At 42.6% G+C, this 20,427-nt stretch overlaps 1 protein-coding gene across 2 annotated transcripts in view; it reads right to left on the bottom strand.

Annotated features, from left to right (window-relative positions):
- The window catches only part of FHL2 (four and a half LIM domains 2), a 40,973-nt gene extending 21,273 nt beyond the window's left edge, over window positions 1-19,700 (bottom strand). Inside the window, exon 1 of one of the 2 annotated variants that reach the window (XM_062606972.1) lies at window positions 19,522-19,700. The gene's annotated coding sequence lies outside the window, so the exon portion shown is untranslated. Of the gene's footprint in view, window positions 1-4,160; window positions 4,352-19,521 lie in introns of those variants that run through there. The other variant, XM_062606973.1, reaches the window with a different exon arrangement.
- Window positions 19,701-20,427: the final 727 nt, after the last annotated feature.

Raw genomic sequence — 20,427 nt, 5'->3', positions numbered from 1 at the left:
TGCGTACTACTATCCAGGGCACAGAACCAGAACAGTGTCACAAATATTCTGTTTCCTTCTTTCTAGAAATAATAGAAGCAAAACTGGGAGGGCCTTACTGAGGAAGAATACTTTGTTATTTGTCCTGGCCTCTAGCTGAACAGACAGGGGTCTGTCTGGTTCTGTTTACATAGGCAAGACCAAAAAGCCTGCTTCTGTCTAAGATAATTGACATGTGTGGTGACTTGGGGGATCAGTTAATGTATGTCTTTCAGCTATTGTATAAAACTATTGTAGCAGTGAACTCTTCAGGGCTGTGAGGTATCCATACTTCCTTGCTTAGCTTCTGGGCCATTGGCTTTCCAAAGCACAGCAAAAGAGTCTGGGTAAACTTAGAGGTACCTGTTCAGTGTGCACATCTTAGCAAAATGGAATGACTACAGATGGGTGAAACTAATTTGATCCAATTTGTTTGCTGGAGTTTGGGGCTGGAGGGTGGACACAAAAAGCAAAGAGATCAGCTGTTAACATTGAGTCAAATACCTGTGGTACTTGAGAGATGCAGGAGCAAGCGCAGAAAGACACAGAGAGCCTGGGGACACGGACATTGACAAGCCTCTTGTGGGTGAGATCCTTTCTAACCAAAGAACGAAGATGCTGGGTCCACCATGGAGAGATGCATAGCATAGTATGGGCAGAGGAGCAAATTCATCACCAGTGGGATCCTGATCTCTGAAGATACTTTTGGACTAAACCTTGAGAATGCTTCAGAGTGATGACAAAATAGAGCTAGCTAAAGGCTTACAGGTATTTTGTGGGTTTATGCAACTTGCTACTTTTATTATACAAGATGAAGTAAAGAGTGGTGGGTATTGAGCCTTTGTGCCTGCCAAGGGTCTAAAACTAGCTTCCACCACCAAAAGTGCAACCTTAGGCCTTGCTCTGCTGCAGTTGATATATTTGCAACTTTAAAGATGAAAATTTGCTGTGAAAGGGAGAGGTGAATATTCTTATGTCGGTGTCATGCTCACCTACATTCCTCTTACAGTATATTATTATATGTACAGTAGCCATTTAGCGTCCTAGTAAATATTATCCAATATAATACAGAAGGTTGTGTGAAAAGTAACCTAATTAGGACTGTAACTTTTAACCTGGCATGAGCATTTTGATGTTCAGTCTTAAAAAAAAAAGCCTCTAGTGTTTTTTAATCAAACACTCTTTCTGTATATATAGCTAATTAGTATTGTTGGAATGTTAATGCTTCAGCAGCTGTCAATGTAACCAAGATTTATTTCCATGAAACCTGTCATTACCCTGTCATTCCACACCCTCACTTGGGGTGAATCTGCATCTCAAATAACTGTGCATATGTAAATGAAAAATTAAAATGACACAATTAGAATTAATCAGTCTAAAAATGCAAATTATGAGATCCCCAATCTCTGAAACAGAAATTCCCAAGTGGGGGAAGGTGACTGCCTACAATGCTGCACCATCCAGGGTTTCTCTGAAGATGCTCAGGACCAATTAATTCATCAGAGAAATATGAATAAGCCTCAGACCTGCATGTGAGTATTCTATGGGGACCACACAAGAGTGGCAGCATGCTGGTCATCCACAACAGGCATTACTTCAGTTTTCAGCCTGATTTTCATGGAGAAGCAGCCATTTCTTCTGGCTGATATTGTTAAAATTTATGTCATCCTCCCTTAATTCTGAATGACCTCTGTGAGGCAAGGCAAGGAGGTGAGGATGACAGTACGTACAGCATTGCTTGGCCTGCAGGCTCAGGGCTCAGTGCCCTGGAGAACTGAGCCAGGAGTCACTTATGTGAGTATAGGTCTTTTCAGCCCTCCTCATCCCTTTCTTTTGGAACAAAACCTTGAATTTGCAGTGCAATGCAGAAAAGACCGTCACCAGCTCCCACAGTTGCAGGAGTTGTACCTTGTCACCAACATTTTTTTGTTTCTTTGGCTCCTGGTGTTTAAAGCAAGATGGGATGCTGAAGGACTGTGCTCTGTGTGATTGAAGGAGTTGTCTGATTCTTCTCTAATACAAAGTGTGGCAGCTGGAAGTACTGATGCTTCAACGGACAGGAAAGATGTGACTTCAGGGAAAGGGCTTCCCTAGACTTCCTTAAGAAACATATAATCATATTAATTAATGTATAATCATTGGTAGGAAACAGGGCCTTATCTGTACCCAAGTACTTCAGTTGGCAGTCACCATTACATGCTCTTCATGGCTGGAGCTTTGCATATACAAACAGTATCTGGCACAGTATTGCCACTGCTATGTGATAACAGTGATCTCACAAAGATTAATAATATTTTACTATGAATCCCAACCACCTGAAGTAACTACTCAGTGCTTGCATGTGTAGTGCTGCTGATTCCCATGGGAGCACATTTAACAGAATGGCAAGAACCAAAAATTGGTATATTCTACCCCACCACTACAGTCTTGGGATCTTCTAAGCTTTCTGAAACAGCTTGAGAATTGGTCCATCCCACAGCCTCTATTACTCAGACAGAGACGTCAGGTGGGAACCCCAGGTAACTATCACAAATATGAATTCTCAGCAATAGTGGTTTGTGTCCTTCCAGCTGTGCCATTCACCTCAACCATGTATTGGTTTGGAAGCCAAAGCTAATCACCTGTGTTATGGCCAGGGTGAAAGATAGTTTTATTGGTGCTCTGCTCAGATTTCGGACACAGAAGAGACCCCATGGTAGTGTTAGAAATTGAGTTTTTCAATAATTATAGTATCTCATATCTTATTTTTTAATATTATCTCCTAATGTGGTCAAGAATATACAGGTGCTCTATTGAGGGAGCAGACTTCAGAGTACATCCTTTCCCAGTTATACGTATAGGAACAAAAAACAGATTGAAATTTTTATAAAATTTAAAAAAAATAGACTTTTTTTGTCCTGCCTTCCAGATCCAGATGCCTGAAGCAATCATTTTCAGTTTACCATCTGGCTGATAAAAGGCACAGAAGATTTTAGCCAAAAACCAGGGAGTTCCATATGTTTATGAACTGATATAGCAGAAACTGAATTTTAGTTCTCAGTTATAGCGTTCCTTCACACTCAAATGCATGTGAGTATCTAATAACACACAACCTTCTGGTGGTCCCTTTTAGGACAATTCCTATGTAAGACAGCAAACAAATATGTATAGCCAACAATAAATTTTATAGCTACTGACCATGGCAATCTCGATGTCAATCAGCAATCTTAGTTAAGATATCTCTAAATAAGAGTCAGGGGCATAACAATAACAGACTGACTGCTGGTTGTATACAGATTTTTAAAAGGTTCGTTTTCTTGTTCGTTTCATGTATGTGTCTCTGTACACAGGAAAGATGACACACGCAGGTGAACTAACTAGAAGCTGTATGCATTTAGGGAAGTAGAAAGTTTGGAACAGCCATTAATGCAGACAAAGAAAGTTAGTGTTTCCTTTATTATATACACAGAGAAATCCACGTTAAACAGCATACATTAAGGACCTGGATTATTGTGGCTGCACACACACGCATGCAGAGAGAAGCCTGAAAAGAAGGAATTCAGAGCTATTAATTGGGAATTGCATTCTAATTTATTCTTTCCACTTAAAAAGAAGAAATAGGATGCTGATGCCTACCCATTTTTCAGTACACAATCTGTCCACAGCGTTTGTCTGCAAAGAGGAAAAGCTACCTTTGTTTCATGTGCATCTGCTCTTACTACAGTGCAAAATGCTCCTTTGTTGAGCTCGGCAGCAGGAGTGTGCACAGAGGTAGGTGTAAAGGATATAAGACCCTGGCTCCTACTTTTCATCACCTCCCCAGTAGATTACACATGCAGCACAATACAGTCATTAAAAATAGTTGCACATGAAATGACCCAGTGCCTCATCAGCTCGCTGATGTGTCACTTTATGGTTGGACATGCAGCAGTAATTGTGCCGCTAAGAAATCTGCCTTTTTCTCCTCTTCACACCCCGTGCTCAGGGTGTGCTTAGGAAGAAGGGGGACCGGCACATCCTTACCCGACAACCCACTGGGGCATTCACTAAACAACCCTCTCCTCCTCTCTGCACCCTTTGTTTAAAGCGACACCTTCAGAGATATATTCCATGGGGAGCAGGGAGGGAGGGAAGGAGAGGAAAGAAAAGGGTTATCGACTTACAGAGCAGTAGCGGGCAGCTAATGTCACCTCCTGGCCCGGGGACAGGGGGTCACGTCCATGAACAGATGTGTGAAGAGCGCACCGGCTGCTCGCGGAGGAGAGCCGTGGAGCTCTCCGGGGCTCTGCGCTGCCTGCCAAGAGCGGTGCTCTTCCGATCCCAGCGCTCCGCAGCCGGCGTTGTGTGGAAGGAGGCTGCTGCCTTCCCCTGCCCGGCAAAACCCCTCTCTATCATTTTACCATATAAGGAGACAAAAGCCTCAGAGACACTCATTCTTTGAGGCGCTCTGCAGCTGGCGTTCGACACTTTCTCTATTCCAAAGGGTGTCGATGCTTCCCCCTCCTAAACATCTTGTCTGTCTTGGCCCCCATCCTAAAATAGGGCTCCCCCTCCCTCCTTTCCTCCAGCCTTTGTTTCTCTAAACCCCCGATGCTTATTAATCGCATAGCTTGGCTAAATCCAAGGGACCGCACTTTACAGAAGGGTTTACAGCGACTCACACCCAAACATTTGTAAGGCTCCTCACCTGGCTGAGAGGATAAAGTATTTGGTTGAAACTGGTATGAGGCTTTATTTGCTTTGACTGTTTTGCTTGCTACGACTTAGCGCCTTGCCCAGAGAAGAGCAAAACAAGCTGTCTCTCTTCTCCTTTGTGGAGAGGTGCACATTTTGATGAGGAGCAAGTGTGCAGGTGGTTCTTTATGAGTGTTCGGAGACTGTTCTTGTCTCTCCCCACCCTTCTTTCTTTCCAAGCTCCTCCATAGTGAGGAGGAAAAAGAAGCAGGGGAAATTAATGAAACAAAAAAAAACCCTTGTGTAAGAGAAAGCCAAAGGAACAGATTGTCTCAGCACATGCTCAGGACCCAGCGGAGAGCCCTGTCAGTGGGCACATGGAAAGGAAAGGGGCAACCATTAATCGTGCTATAACCAGGAACTAATTTTTCTGCTGCAAAATCCAATTTCATCTATCATCCACTCTAGCAGAAACACATTCTGTTAATCAAAACTGTGAGGGTCCTGGGAAACCTCCCAGAGGGAAGAATTTGGATCAGAAGCACATGGGAGATGGCTGTTGTCTGACATTTGAGGTGTAGAGTGGGGAAACATTTCAGTAGTTACTCATTCTTGCCAAAGGGAGGTGCTTTAATATGAATGCTTTCAACCTTAACAGAAACCTGTAGAATAAATATGCAAAACCCATTGGCCCCAGACAGTGATGCTGTTGTTTTGCATCCAGATGATGCAAGGCAGTCCAATGTCCTTTTGTGCTGGACACTGGGTGCTGCCACATGTCTGGGCAGTGGTACATGTGTCCATATGGGTTAGCTAAGGCTTTCTTCTGTAAAGCAAACTTATCCCAGAACCCTGTCCTGTACTTACTGTCCTCTTATGCTGCCAAGTGGTAATCAGATTTGATATAGGGATGAAATGTGTTAGTCAGTCAAAGAGCTACCCCAAATCTGCAAAAGTGCAGACAGAATGAAATGGCAGGGAAAGGCTAGTCCTAATTCTTCCATCATAAGTAAAACCTTTCATCTTGAAATGAGAGTTATTTTGATAAACAGCAATGCCCATGGGTCGGTCTGTCTGTTGCTGCAGCCTTTGCAGTTGTGTTTTCAAAATGCAGGCATTGTTCCCTGAAGGAATAGCCATGGATGTGTGGGCTTAAGAAGTATGATTCTATGGAAGTTAAAGCTTATTTAAATCAAAGCTGCTGCACTTGCTAGCCACACATCCCTGTCTCTTCCCTTGCCTTTTTACTGGCACTAAAAGATGACTTAAACCAGCCAGTGAGCAATCTTCAGTGAGCCCTTGAGGTACATGGAATTGCACTTATGTCTTGGGAGAGCTGTTGCTTGGGTTTCCAGCCCTGTCACTGGTTTGCTGGATGCCCTCGGGCAAGACATTGCATCCTTCTGTTCTTTAGTTTCACTGCCTAAATATAGAGATCAGGACAAACCAACTTTTATATGAGTTGTTAACAAATTGACGAAGGACTAGTTAGAGTGTGATAATAATAATGTTTCTTTCTTTTAAACTATTGCACAGTGACAACAATAATCATTAATTTCCATCTTAGTTACAGTTCTTAGCTCAAAGCTGATTTGGAAGTGTGTGCAAAGAAGTAAAATAGGCCCTGAATTTGATTAGATTTGGGCTAATTGAGTCAGTTTCTTCCCAAACATTTCTAAAAAAATTAAATATTCCAAACTTGTTTGATTTTTTTTCAATTTGCATGATATTTTTATTTCCCTAGCTCTCCCTTGACAGCCACTGCAGCAACTCTACCTGAGATTTTTTGATGCGACCTGCTGGAATACGAGTGTTTTCCGCCGTTACAAGTTAAAATATGTATTGGCTCCAGCTGAAATGGTTTAGTTTAACTGTTGCAGGTCATGGGTTTACTTTGGGAAGATAATTTTTCTGATTTAATCTAACATCTCTGACTCCTTGAAGGCAGAACAGCCTCTGACAATTTAAAGCCCCATGATCTGTGGGCTCACTCGGGGACTTGGTTCTCAGCAGCCACATCAAGGCTACATGGAGCTGTGAAAGGGATGAGGGAGTTACCAAGTTCATTCCCTCATCCCATGATGTGGTGAATGCATGCCACCAAACACTACTAAGGAGGGCAGGGGAAACTTCTGACCTCTTATCCTCCTTTAGTAGATCCTGATTACTTCAGCTTTTTATCTGGTAAGTAAATATTCATCAGTGACTGGCAAATCCCCATATACTCTCTTTTCCACCAGCATCAAATCCAATGGAGGTGCGTGGGAGAAAACTGTATTTCCTTAATCATCAGGGAGATGGAGAGAAAGGGCAGGGGCTTTTTTTCACTGTTGACAAATTTAATGTTTAAGTGACTCACATTTCCCCCCACACCCTCCTACTTCATTGTCTCTCCTCTTCAAGGCTTCACAACACAAAGAAAACAGGACAATGTTTCCAACAGGTTGCCTAAATTTAAGGTTGAAAATACAAGTACCATTCAATGCCATCCTGTGACTTAGAAGCCTATCCTATGGTTTATGTATTCCTCATATATGTAGCATTTACATAGCACATATTCTTTGCTTTTCAGTGGCCTGTGTGCTTTAAAAGGTTTAATTCTACGTGGAGAAGGTGATACCTCACATATGGGAAACAAGATGGAAAACGTATCATCTTCATAGCAGGGCTTCTCAATGATTTCACTAATCCTTCAGAAATCTCACTTCAGCTACTGGGTTGATGCTGGAATAACTACCTCTTTTTCTGGCTGAATAGAATGAACAAAGAAAAATAATGGAAAGAGCTGTTAAGTGGAATATTTCACTTTCCCCCAGTTTGAGTTGTAGAGAGATTTAATGTCTCTGAGAGGGTGCAGGGGAGATGGAAAACCGCACTCTTAGGTTTGAAAATGGCGAAGATGCTGGCTGGTTCCTTCCACAGCTATTTTATCCTGGAAACTTAAGTTACTTTATCAGAATTCATCAAATCCTTTTCTGATGCTGGAACCTGTGCAACACAAGGTTCCACTGAATATGAGAAGATGCATTTAGAAGAACTACTATTTTTGGCACTACTGCTTCAGAAGTATTACAGACTCACGCAGATGTTGCATTTTAGTTCATTAAACCTAAAATAATAGACAGGCAATATTATATCTTCCCGAAATTTCATTCTTACAAAATGCTCTCAGATACATAGTTTTCTCCAACATATGAGGAATATGCAAAGGGTAAACAAATTTTTCTTAGTGTGCATTTTCTCTCCCCAGCCACTCTCCCAGTCACAAAGCTTTTTGCAATACTCTGATATTCCTTTCTTCCCCTAGGTAACTAGATCCTCTAGCACAAATACTCAGCAAGTAAGAAATAATAGAGCTTCTTAGATTCTGATGAAGGAATTACAGGTACCTTTGGACAACCCATTAAAACCTCCTCAGCCAAGGCAGATAGGGAACTTAACATGAAGTAAAAGTCTGTCAGCTCTGGGATGATGCAAGATTTATTTTGGGGAGGGTGCTTAGCCAAAATCAGTGTGAATGTTTGCTTTCTTAATGTGTTAGAATAGTTTTCACATACAGTCTTAAACAATTTTCTTCAGTGAATTTAGAAAAAGGTGCCATGGCTCAGTAGCACCAAAGAACTTCTGGTTTGCGTAGGAAAAGTTATCTGCAGAAGGATAATATATTGCTATGTAATAAGATATATGAAGCTGACTCACATTCAAGGGTGTTTCTGTAAGACTTGTTTGTTCTTCTGGGACAGAGAGCTTGGTGGCACATCTTCGGAAGTGCTTTGGGATCCAGAGACAATCTCTGACAAGAGGTGAGCGGTCTTTAGAAACAATGACTCTAAACTCTGACAGTGTGGAGGTGTATGAGGAGGAGCTGTTGCTTCTTTCCTTTCCTCTGCATTCAGCTTGTTTGCAGTGTGGGGCCCCAAGTACGACAGATTGGAAGAGGCTTTTGGGTTTCCTACCCCCGCATGTGGAACCTGGGATGGCAAATTACTCCAGAGTTTGCAGTAATTGCCGGTCTTCTGAATTGGCAAATACTGCCCCTCAATTTAGGGTTTACTCATTTAGTATAATCATGATTTATTGTTCCCTGTTTCAGACACATGAAACAAGCACACTGTGATTGTTCCAAAAAGCTAATTGCTCCGTGTTTCTGATAGTACAAGAGACATTCAATTCCATACAAAATAGCTCACATTCCCCACAGCGTTCCCAGCACGCTCCAGTGTTTTTAGGCAAAGACTCCTTTCCAGAATCCTCCTCCTCCCCCCACTGCTCATGGCTTCTCCTCCAGAAATTTGTCTGTGAATAATTTCTTTCTACTTCCCTTAACTCTTTTTCTGCCTGCATCCCTGACATCTTTTATGACCCTCCAGAAACAACCAACAGCAACATTTGTAACTGCCATTTCCCTTTATCAGGCAGCCAGAGGCCTTGGGAGCTTCTGAGCAAAGAGAGGTTTGTAAAACTGAGCAGTTAGCAGACACTTCAAGAACTTACCTAACTCATTCCCAAGGCAGGACTGACAACATGGAACTCATTCCTGGTAGAAATTTGTCTAATTTGTCCTTAAAGGTTAATATTAAGACCCCACTGCCTCCAAAGTCGAATGAACATAAGTTTTGTCAGTCCAACATAGATGTAAAATGACAGAAAGAAGGAAAGAAGACATTCAGACTGGACTTTTCAGTCTACATTCATGCCTTTAAAGGATTACTAATGTCAGGTAGAACCTGTAATTTTGTATGTATTTGGACCATACCATAGCAAGAGGAGAATCACTGAACAGAAGGGTTCTGGCAACTTGTTATCCTGTTCTTGGGGACTAAGATGTGTCCTGGGAAGAAAGTGAGAACAGTCTGTCACAATACTTTCCCAGCCTCCAACATCTTTTAGCTCAGCGACTTCTCAACCTGGAGGCAGTATCTGTACTGAATATCACTTCCATGAACTTGCACAGTTTCCTCCTACATTTTTCACTGTGTGCATCTCTTTACATTCAGTTTAAGATGTTGTTCCAGTGCCCACTCATGCTGTTGCCTAAGATCCTTCTGTTTCTCAGTCTTAGTAGGATTTCCAAAGCTAACCTCCTATTAATCTTCCTTTGCTGTAAGAGCTGCCTGTTTATCTTTCAACTGATTTTATGCAATACATGCAAAGATCTTCCTTCTCACTCTGTGGCTGCTTATGTGTTTTAAGGGTGTTTGGTGAGGGCCTTTGTTGAATACATGGAAAAGTACAAATAAGCAGATGTTACCAACCAAAGACATCCTGTATCTTCATGCTTCCTACCATCTTACAGGAACCTGATGGATTAGTAAAGTATTATTTTGCTTTACAAAGCTGTATGGAATTTCTTCCAAAGTATCATATTTATCCTCCTTCCTACCCTGTATAGTAATTTCTAGTAATTTATCAAACTCACCAGGGTCTAATTTCCCCAGTTTCTCTTGGAACCATATAAAAGGTCTGGCACCTTATCAACTACTTTTAGATGATCAGTTCTAAGCCTGTTTTAAACGAGAGGCCATGCACTATTATTATTTCAGCTAATTCATGTTTGAGTCCCTTTAGATCTGTTGGGTGAACATCATCGGGTTCTAACATTTTCTTCCTATTAATTTTGTTTATTTGTTCCATACCTCTTCTGCACACACTTCAGCTTGAAATAGATCCTCTGACGATCCCCATAATGAAGTGTTCTGCTGTGGGAAGCTCTCCAAGTTCCTCACAGTGAGCACAGGAGCAGAAAAAAAAATCATTTAGCTTTTCCTGTTACTACCATCTCTTCCTTGAGGACTCTTTCTTTCTGTACCCTGGTTATCTATTTGCCCTATAATTTCCCAAACCTTTCAACTTGCCCAGTATTCAAAAGAAGTATGCATTTGCAAATCACTTCCCAGATTACTTCAGACTCCTAATATTTTGATATAAGTAGAAACAGTCACCCTCTCCAATATGAATATGATTAGGGACATCCTGTTTTGCAGAAAGGTCCTTCTGTATGGCAACAGTAGTTTTTCTGCTCAACTACTGTTTGTATATACTACAGATAAGATGAGAGGGTCTGAGACATAGGTTCAGACATATAATTGAAAATACGAGCTTAGGTTGTGCATTTTGAAGTAGGGTCCTGTTGATCCTGTGCTTAGTTTGAGCTCTATAACTGCTCAGGTTCTTTAAATAATAGGATTAAAATAATCATTTAGCTGCTGATGTGAATTTCATGTCTAGCACTTCACACAGAGCTGAAAAAACATACCATCCATTGTCAGCCTGATAGACATATGGATTGTGTTTGTCCCTGCCAAGTTTATATTCACAAGACTCTCTGGTGGAGGCGCTGTGTTAATGTGAATAAAATTCAAACAAAAATGAAATAAAGGTTTGTAACAATGGCTTGTCTTGAGGGTAATGAGTCTCATGCTGGAAGATAAGTAATTGTTTTGGGTCATTAGGGTGGAATCAGCAATCACATTATGAAGCAGCACTAGTCCTTTCTTTTATTCTTAATGGCACTGTCTGCCTGCTAGGCTGCTCCCTGAGGACCCAGTCCATAGTGATGCTGTCTCTTCTTTATATCCAGAAGGATTTCCAAGAATCCAGACTCTTTATTTGCAAGGAAGGGTTCCTAATACGTGGATGTTCAGAAAAAACTGTGGGGAAGACACTGGCTTGTCTGGCAGCAGACACAGAACTGGCAGGCAGCAGAAACTTCCTTTGCAGGAGAGGGCAGAGGAAGACCTGGGAGGAAGGCAGGCTTCCCTGCTGGGTGCCCCCAGCATTTCTACAGCCATGCTCACACTGCTCCTCCTGCTGGCTTTCTATGTGAGCATGCCTTGGACCCAGAGCTGTTTGCTGTTTCCTTTAGTAAGCTGCATACCCACCCTACATTTGCATTTGTAAGCACAAGGAGAAAAGGGAGAAAGGAGGCATGGCTGTAGGTGTCAGGGCAGAGAGTCTGGTCACAAATCGTCTCCCAGCAGCCGGCACAACTGCTTGAATAATCAAACCATAACCCATTCCAGGCATGATAAGCTGCATGTGCCCATGCCTTTCACTTGATAGGTCCCAGCTAACTCAGCTGCTTTAATTCACCAAATGAGGAAAACATTAACAACTGGGAGAAGTGGCAGACTCCAGTCGGAAGCAATGATAGCATGGAGAAGAATGGCTAGGGCAAAGGGAAGACTGTGAATGGACCCAAATGATCCCCAGCGTGCAATCTGGTTGCTCCTGCTCATGATGGTGGGAGAGTGTGGCCTGGTCATGCCATGATATCTGTGCAGTATGCCACTGGAAGCAAAGTGAGGGCTGCTAAGGAGAAAAGGATGGATGAACAAACTGCTCTCACATACTGCAACCTCCTTGCAACCTCCTTGTTCCAATGACAGAGAGATCTCAGGGTGACCGCACCACCCATTCCTCTGGCCCTTCTGCCTTCCCCTCCTGCATCTGTACCTGTAGCTTGTGTTCGTCCAAACAGAGCAGAGGATGGTCCACACTGTCCAATTGTAAGTGCAGCCCTAGGTCTGGTTGAGCCCAAAGCCCCCATTGCTCTCCCAAGGAGTCTCTAGTAAGGCCCAAAAGCCGGCCTGCTCAAAGGAGGGTGGATGTGCCCATCTCGTTTTGCGTGGTAAAACAGTATGGACATCAGTTGTGCGAGCGCCAGGTGGCTTCAGGGCCAATAGTTCCTTTATAAACCAAAATGTTTCTAACTCAGACAGAAGTATTTTACAGAGAAACATGACTGTAAAGCAGATCTAGCTATTTTCCATAAGGATGTCCTTAGAAAACCTGTTCCTGAGATTTCAGTAATTTGCTTGATGTAGTCTGTTCCTCTGTCTCATGCACTGTTTATTCCTCAGGGTCAGGATCAAGCCTTTTTGGCCCACTCTAGTCCCTCTTTCTCGAGTACTTTGTTGCTTGTAATTCTGTGGTCCCTTGGTCTTTAGAGGTGGTGGAGCATGGATCCTTGAAACAGTTTTGCTGGTTGTTTTTCAAGTGTGTGCTGGGGTTACGACACCTGCAACCACTGTCTTCCTCACTTCTGTCTGCCTGAAGATATTCTTAAGCAGAACAACATGTCTTTTTGCTATGCACATCATATACTATGTTCGTGTAATTAAGTCCGTATAATTATATCCTCTGCTTAGCCACCAGTATTCTACAGCAACAAATAATTGTATCCTATGACACTAATTACACTAATAAATCTAAATCCTCCTTAGCTTATGAATCTACAAGTTATTGAACTGTGGGACTTAAGTAAGATGACACTACAAATAACACCACAGCTTTATTTAAGGTTGTGGTTTACAAAGAAATGTGAATATTATTGCCAGGAAGCTCAGAAATGCTTCTGCAGCCAATCTTGGAGGCCTCAGAGTAAAACTCTTGCTGAATTAGATGAGATAGAGGGTTACAGAGTTTACAAATGAATAGCAGTCTTGATAAGAAGTTCTAATTGTCTTTCATAATAGGTTGTTTATAGTGATTAAGTATTTTCCCATTGGTTGTCTAACCAACAAACTTACATAAGCACCTTCCATTAGTAGTGCAAGTTCTGTTCTTTCTGTTATTTTAAATGGTCAGTCTAAAATGAGAGACACCGGCATCCTCGCTGTCATTGGTACCACAGCCACCCTGAAGCAGTTCAGTGAAAATAATTTGGACTACAAGTCTAACTCAGAGCATCAGATCAGGAAACCAATCCCATGCAAAACCTCCTCTTTCCGTTCAAGATTTCTGCAAAAGACTCTTAATGTTTCCATTGCAATCTCAAATTTGTCAGAGACCTACAGTTTTGCACAAAAAGATGCACTGGATGGAAATGTTTTCAGGTCATGCTGTCTGAAAAGGCTGTTGCTGCTACAAGTTTCCAAATAGTTTTGTGCTCTTTTCTCCCTGTAGATGAGAATGGATGGTGTCCTGGGTTCAGCAGTAGCAGTCATTTTTTTCCTTCTTGGTAGCTGGTGCAGTGCAGCGTTTTGACTTTCGGCCTGGTAACAGAGCTGATAACAAGGATGTTTTGGTTTGGCCAAGGACTTTGTGAGCCTCATGCTCTGCCAGGGAGGAGGGGAAGCCAGGAGGAAGCAGAGACAGGACACCTGACCCAAACTGACCAAAGAGGTATTCCATACCACAGCACGTCATGCCCGGGATGTAACTGGGAGTGAGCCGGAAGGGCTGGGACTGCAGGGTTGGAGGAGGTATGGGTTGGTGCTTGGTTGGGTTGGGGGGGGGGGAGTTATCGGTCGGCTGGTGCTGAGATGTTGTATTCTCTTCCCTTGTTATTTCCTTTATCATTGTTATTATTGGTGGTAGCAGTAGTGGTTTGTGTTATACCTTAGTTACTGAACTGTTCTTATCTCAACCCGTGGGAGTTGCATTCTTTTCGATTCTCCTCTCTGTCCCTCCAGGAGTAGAGGGAGGGCAAGAAGGGGGGGAAGTGAGTGAACAAGCTGTCTCACTGGTTTTAAACCACGACAGATGATCAAGAAAACCACCAGAGTTGTGTCTCATCCTAAATTTCTGTGCTCTTTCATAACCCTTCATTCCTGAGCAAACTCTTTCATAGCCTTTTGTTTTGAGAGGCAAAGCAATTTCTTTAGACTGTTGCTCTCTATTACAGCCCTACCAAGACAGGAAAAATTCCTGACAAAACACTTCCACATGGGTCTTGTTTCCACCAGAAGCACTTCCCATTCATCTATTCTTTCTGTGATCTTGATCCCACTTTGCTCCTGGAAGCAGACTTTCAAGAGTTCCTACAGCACCCAGATGGTTCACCTCATGAATGTCCAGAGAATGCCCCAGAACGCAGTAATATATAGAAAGACAAATACCAGAAGTAAAAATGACCAAGGAGAAAGATGAGAAATCACCACAACCTACTTCTTATTACAGAGAGTCTGCATTACTAAAGCACCCTGGTTCATAAAATTATAAAGGAGGGGAGAGTTTTCAGGTCGTAGTCAGGGACTTGTGATAACAAAGCCTGTTCCTTGATCAACAAAATGCTTTGTGTAATCTTTGCAAAAAACCTATAGTGACATCCATCTCACCTCATTTTAACTGACCAAATGTGAGCTGACCCAAACAACCCATCTGTGGTCCCACTGTAGCGGATAAGGAAAGAGAGGTGGCTGTGAGCAGTGATTTGTTAGACACCTATTGAGGATGAAATGAATTGCCCTATAGATGTGCTTTTCATTCCACATTGAATCTAGAGGGAATCCAGATGTTTGATTCACACAGATACCTAACCTTGAATGGCTAAAGCACTGCAGATTATGTCCAGGCAGAATTCACACCTGAATTCAGGCACTATATTCCCCCCTGCTTAATTGAGCAGAACTGGACACAATGTCACTCATGCTGGCTAAAGGATTTTTAAGGGAGATGAAAGGAAGAGGCAGATGAGTCTGTCTCCAAGACATATTTCTTGGAGCCCTGGGTCACTGCAGCCTTGAGCTGGGTCTCACAGCCTGCCGATCCTCGCCACACTTCAGCGCTAGAGTGTGCCTTCAGATCTGGCCCTTACTTCTCCTTTCTGAATTAGGCAAAAGTGCTACTTTTCTTCCCTAAAAGGATATTGAGAGAAGAAATACTCTACACTATGAAATAAGAGCAATACGAGTATGTAACAGAATGTTTAATCTGTGCTCATGAGAATTCCTGAGCTGGGGGATTTACACCCAAAAGTTGAAAGCAATAACAAATAGAGTTTATTCTGACAGCTTCTTCTCTTGTGTTTTTCTGCACCAGGAGTGCCATGCTATACAGCATTGGCATATATATCTCTCTCTGTATTATATTTGCTATCCTAACCCTTTGAGTGTCCTGCCGTCTTCTGCATCCAATGCTGGAGGCTGTGGGGTGTGTTGCTGTTGATGACTTCATGCATAGGAAATTAGGACACTCAGCATTCAAAAAAGGGAGTAAATAACAGAATAACGGGCTTCTGTGTGGTGGCATCTGTGGACTGCAGGTATTCCAGTTTTCATATGGTAATCTCTAGGCATGCTGGGCTTTGCTCTCCTAGCCGCAGACTACCAAAAAGGAGCACTAGTCAGTGTTACCTACTTCCCTCCACAGAAAGCATGCAAATTTCTAGTCAGACTTCGGTGAAAGCCCGTTAAGCTTGATAGAGAATCTGCTGATCTGAAACCCCCTGGCTTTGTTTTATGAAGTGTGTGAAATAGTTTTAGTCCCCACATCTGTGCCCCTTCTACTTCCATGGCAATGCGGTTTGACAGTGTACTTATTTTCCTTTTTTGAAGGAGAGTTTTCCTCTCATTTGTTGCAATAAGGAAGTTTCACAGAGGCAGCAGGAAATAATATTATAAAAGAGAAGCTGCACAACTGACTTCACACAGAATGTTACTGACAATATAAAGTGGAATCGGGGGGAAATATTTTTCCTTATAGCTCTTTCAGTTTCATTACTTCTTGGCGGCACATGTTAACTGTAGCTAATAAATCAACCTGCATCAGAAACATTTTGAGTTTTATGAAGCTGATGGATCCCTTTAAAATGTGTAGTGCTCCTTCCACGTTTATGTCAGAATGAGATGAGCAAAACCAGGCAGGATTGCTCCAACTGCTTTCAGAAAATCTAGGACTCTGTGTAATACACCCTATGCTTCTCACAGCTTATCAGCATTAGATGATGAACATTGTTGAAACAGCCTCAGATTTATCAGCATGAAACTGTACTCACTGTGATATAAAGCCTAAGATAGAGTATTGTAGGCAGTAATAATTCATCTCACTGAAAAACAACTGTGTCAGAGTGCCTGTACCCTGGTTAGACAACACACAGCTACAAAAAAGGAAAACTGTCAAGAAGAAATGTGAAAATGCGCTTTGGTGGTACAAATTTACACAAGTTTGGCACTATCAAAATCATAAGGAAAAGGAGGAGATCTGAGCTTTGCTGAAATCTGTGGATGTTTCTGAGAAAACTCCCATTGACTTCAGTGGGGACAGGATTTCACCCCCAAGTCAGTATTCACATCCCCCTCCTCCTTTGGATTTCTTCCTTGTAAAATGGCCTTTTACATTTTCTGCGTTAAAGAAGCATTTGAATGAGTCTACCCCCTCCCAGCCTCTTGCCAGCTGCAATCAAAGGTCTGCCTTGTTCTGAAGGCTTGCTGTTTGGAAGGGAAAAAGTAAAGTTATTCATCCATTAATCATAATTTCAAATGGTAGGTAAGAAAAAAGTATTATTGTTGGAAAGACTGTTTTTAAAATGGGTTCACTTCAGGAATGAGGCTTTGGGTCTTTTTGTTATATTTCACTTTTAAATTCAAATCCAGTGGAAAAAACACTGTATTATTACGCATGTTCCTGCATTTTTTCAAGCTAAAGATGTTTGGCCAATGTAATTTTTTTTTAAAATACCCTCATGTTTTGCTGCACATGATTGGAATGCTGCGTCTGCTTCTTGTTTTTCAGAGGGAATACTGTTAATACACCAGTGGCAATACTTTAAGTGCCCAACCAGAATGATTGTTATTTTTATTGTTTTAGCCTGAGGTTTGGATGACAGACAAAGAATTTGAGGACATGAGAAAAGTTCTAGTACGGAAGAAGTGACACTATTAAAAGATATTGGTTTTGTACATGATTTCTTTATTGCACAGTTTACTGTGCAGGCACATCAGTTTAGCTTAATAGCAAGATCTTGGAAGAAACAAACTGAGTGGAGCAGCAGGTCCAGCTAAGGTAGCTGCCAGCTCCTACTGGTGGCTCATTAATAGTCAATGCTGTGCTCTCTGGTGGAACACACTACCTTTGGGCTCCAGCCAATGTACAAAACTCATCTCACCAGTGCTGGGGGGCAGGAGATCGGAGCTCTGTGCAGATCTGAACAGAGCAGACCACAGTCTAGTGGTGAGACTGTTACTGCTGGAGAGCAGAGAGACATGCGGAGGCGCTGGCTGCAGTGTCTGAAGACATTAAGCCTTCCAAGACATCTATGCAGGGACAGTAAGCCCCAAGATAAGATAGGCATGTGCAGATGATTTGGGTATTTTACATTCCTTTTTATTCCAATTAAGTTTTGCGCTGTTCTTCACATGATACGTGGAGCGAGCTTGTTCCTAAGTGTGCTTTCTCAGCACTATCTACACTGACTACCACAGCCCCCATCAGCATAAGTCTGGACAGCTCAGCCAGAAAGACATGTTATGAGGACATCCAGCACGGAACTGAGTCCCTATTGTGGCTGAAGTTGGACATGTGAGGGCACCATCAGTGGCCATGTCTATGCTCATAAATCAAACATGGATGCTCCCAGGCACTGAGACTCAGTCAACCACGCTGGTCAGCTGCCCAGACCTGGCTGCAGCTTTCCCTCCAAAACATGGCTTGGGAGAAAATCCTGTCCCTACAAGATGTTCTGGATGTGGCCACTTGATTTCAGAGGCCAAGGGTGTTTAATGACCTGGACACAGCCCCAGTGCTGCATCTGCCACGGGAACATTGCTGAGTGTATTGCATGCGTTGCCATGACAGAGCCCAAGATACAGCCCTGGGATCAGACACAATTGCTCCATGTCCATTGAACAGATCAGGAGCTGAAGCAGCTCTCGGCAGAAGATGGTGGCTCTCCGTCAGCTTCAGATCAACTAAGGACCTACCCTTTTGCCTTTGAAATCCTCACTTAGGGACTGAGCCCAATCCCAAACTCTTTTAAGTGGGCTGACATTTCTTACTACCTTTGACTTTGGGTCGGGAGTAAGGAATCCTGCTCCTTAGGGTGCCAGGGACCCACGATCCTGTCAAAGCCCACGCAGCAGTAGTTGCTCAGCATTTTGGAAAAAAGCCTTCTTTCACTTAATTTCCTAAATAATGGAATAGTAAACAAACTCTGGTGCAAACTGTGATGGCTTCAGTTCTCCGGCTAAAAGTAAATTTGTATTGCTTACCTTTGTGTCATACTTTGTGATCTTTGGATAAAAAAGCCTTTTGTTATAAGAATGTTTATATTGAAAATGCATGTGTAAATGCATCCAAACAAATGTACACACATGCACAAACAATCTTATTTTTCCGAAGAGTTCTTCTTTTATTGGCTTCATTTGAAAATTAATGCTCTCATAAGATGAGTTTAAAAGTCATTTAATGTAACAATAGCCTGATAATTGGCATTCGGCAGTTGTTCCTAAAGCTATTTTAACAGGCTACTTCTGATAAATTTCTGCTTTGAGACACAGTTACATTTCAGTAACTTCTCTTTCTTTTCAATTTTCCCCCAGCTGCTGTAATCCATAACAAGGAATTCTTTGAAACATGAAATCAGCAAGCATCTCCTGTAATTTGCCTTTCTTTCATGGCCATTAGGAAATAGACTGAAAGAGGGGAAAACACTAAAGTGTTCCTTCTGTCCTCTTTTTTTTTTCCACTACCTATTCATTTTCCAAATAGTCATCATAAAAAAGAAAATGCTTATAAAGTGAAGAAAAAAAACACAAACAAACCTAATTAAAAGCTTTTTGCTTGGAGTCATTCAGTTTGCTATTCAAACCAGGAAAGTCTCTATAGCCAGACATAGCTGTGTTCCTTGAGAACATGAAAACCTGGCAGAGTATTATTAGTGCAGAAACTAAAGAGCAGCTGTTAGTTAACACCTGGTTCTCAACAGCAGACTGGAAATACAAAGAGAGGCGCCCTTTGTGTTGCATCAACCAGGGAACAAACAGCTTAAAATCCACTCTTCCCCTGAGAAAACAGCGCTCCTCTCACGATGTCTACACCGAGCCCTGAGAAATCATTGCAAAGGGAAAGGCTAAAAGGAGGAAAGGGCCCAAAGGACAATGAAAACAAACAAAAAAAGCACTGCCTTACCTTGCTGCAGCTCTATGCTGCCTCTGCTTGTCAGCCTGTGAATGAGAGAGGACAGGTACAGACTTGCTGCTTTATTGGATTGCCCAAATTATGTGTTCAGCAATTAGACAGTTAGGCATTTGTGCCTCGAGTGAACTATAAATATAGTATCTCCAAAGTACCATCCATCAGCAAGAGATAAGGACCACAGCATCTAAGTGCTACCAGCCTTTTAAGGCATCACAGTGAGAGCAACACAGGGCACACGATGGAAGGGACTGCCACACTCCTGAGCTGTGCCAACCCTTCACTCTGCTCCACTTGAGAGCCTGACCTTAAAATATACTCACCTGCTACATGGAGGTCCTGTGAGGGACCCTAAGGAGGTGGCAATATTTCAGGGCTTGATATTTTGGCTGAGCTGTGAGCAACTCTCATTTCTCAATCAGATTATCTGCCAGGGCTCTGGGATTGACTGAAAACACCCTAGGGAATGCTGACTGCTCTGTGGATGTAACATATTCCAGCTCTGCTTCATCCATCTGTCTGCCTGTCCATCCCAGGTGTACAGGCTTGTTGCGGGAGGGCCTGTGCCTTGTGCCCTGTCTTGTTTTAGCCTTTCACCACTTCATGTGGAGAGCAGTAGTGCCAGTGCTATCGTGTCCCAGCAGAAAAGATAGCAACTTTAGAGACTAGCCTGAGGTCACAAAATTAATCTGCATGGGCAGTGGGGCTATAGCTCAGGAGAGAGCTCCTTGCTCAGGACTCCCTTCCTGCCTCAATGCTTCTGGGTGACGGGGACAGTCATACATGGAAGGAGAAAGAGGTGGAAAAAAGCTCTTCCAGCAGCTCGTGTAGACAGTGTTTTGCTGGTTCTGGAGGAAAATCTGTTCAGGCAAAGCTCAGTGCAGAGGTGGGATTACAACC

This window comes from Pezoporus occidentalis, unplaced genomic scaffold (genome assembly GCF_034315485.1).
Source record: "Pezoporus occidentalis ecotype Australia unplaced genomic scaffold, CSIRO_AGI_Poc_V1 ctg99, whole genome shotgun sequence".
Lineage (NCBI taxonomy): Eukaryota > Metazoa > Chordata > Aves > Psittaciformes > Psittacidae > Pezoporus > Pezoporus occidentalis.
This window is presented reverse-complemented; position numbering and strand designations above follow the sequence as displayed.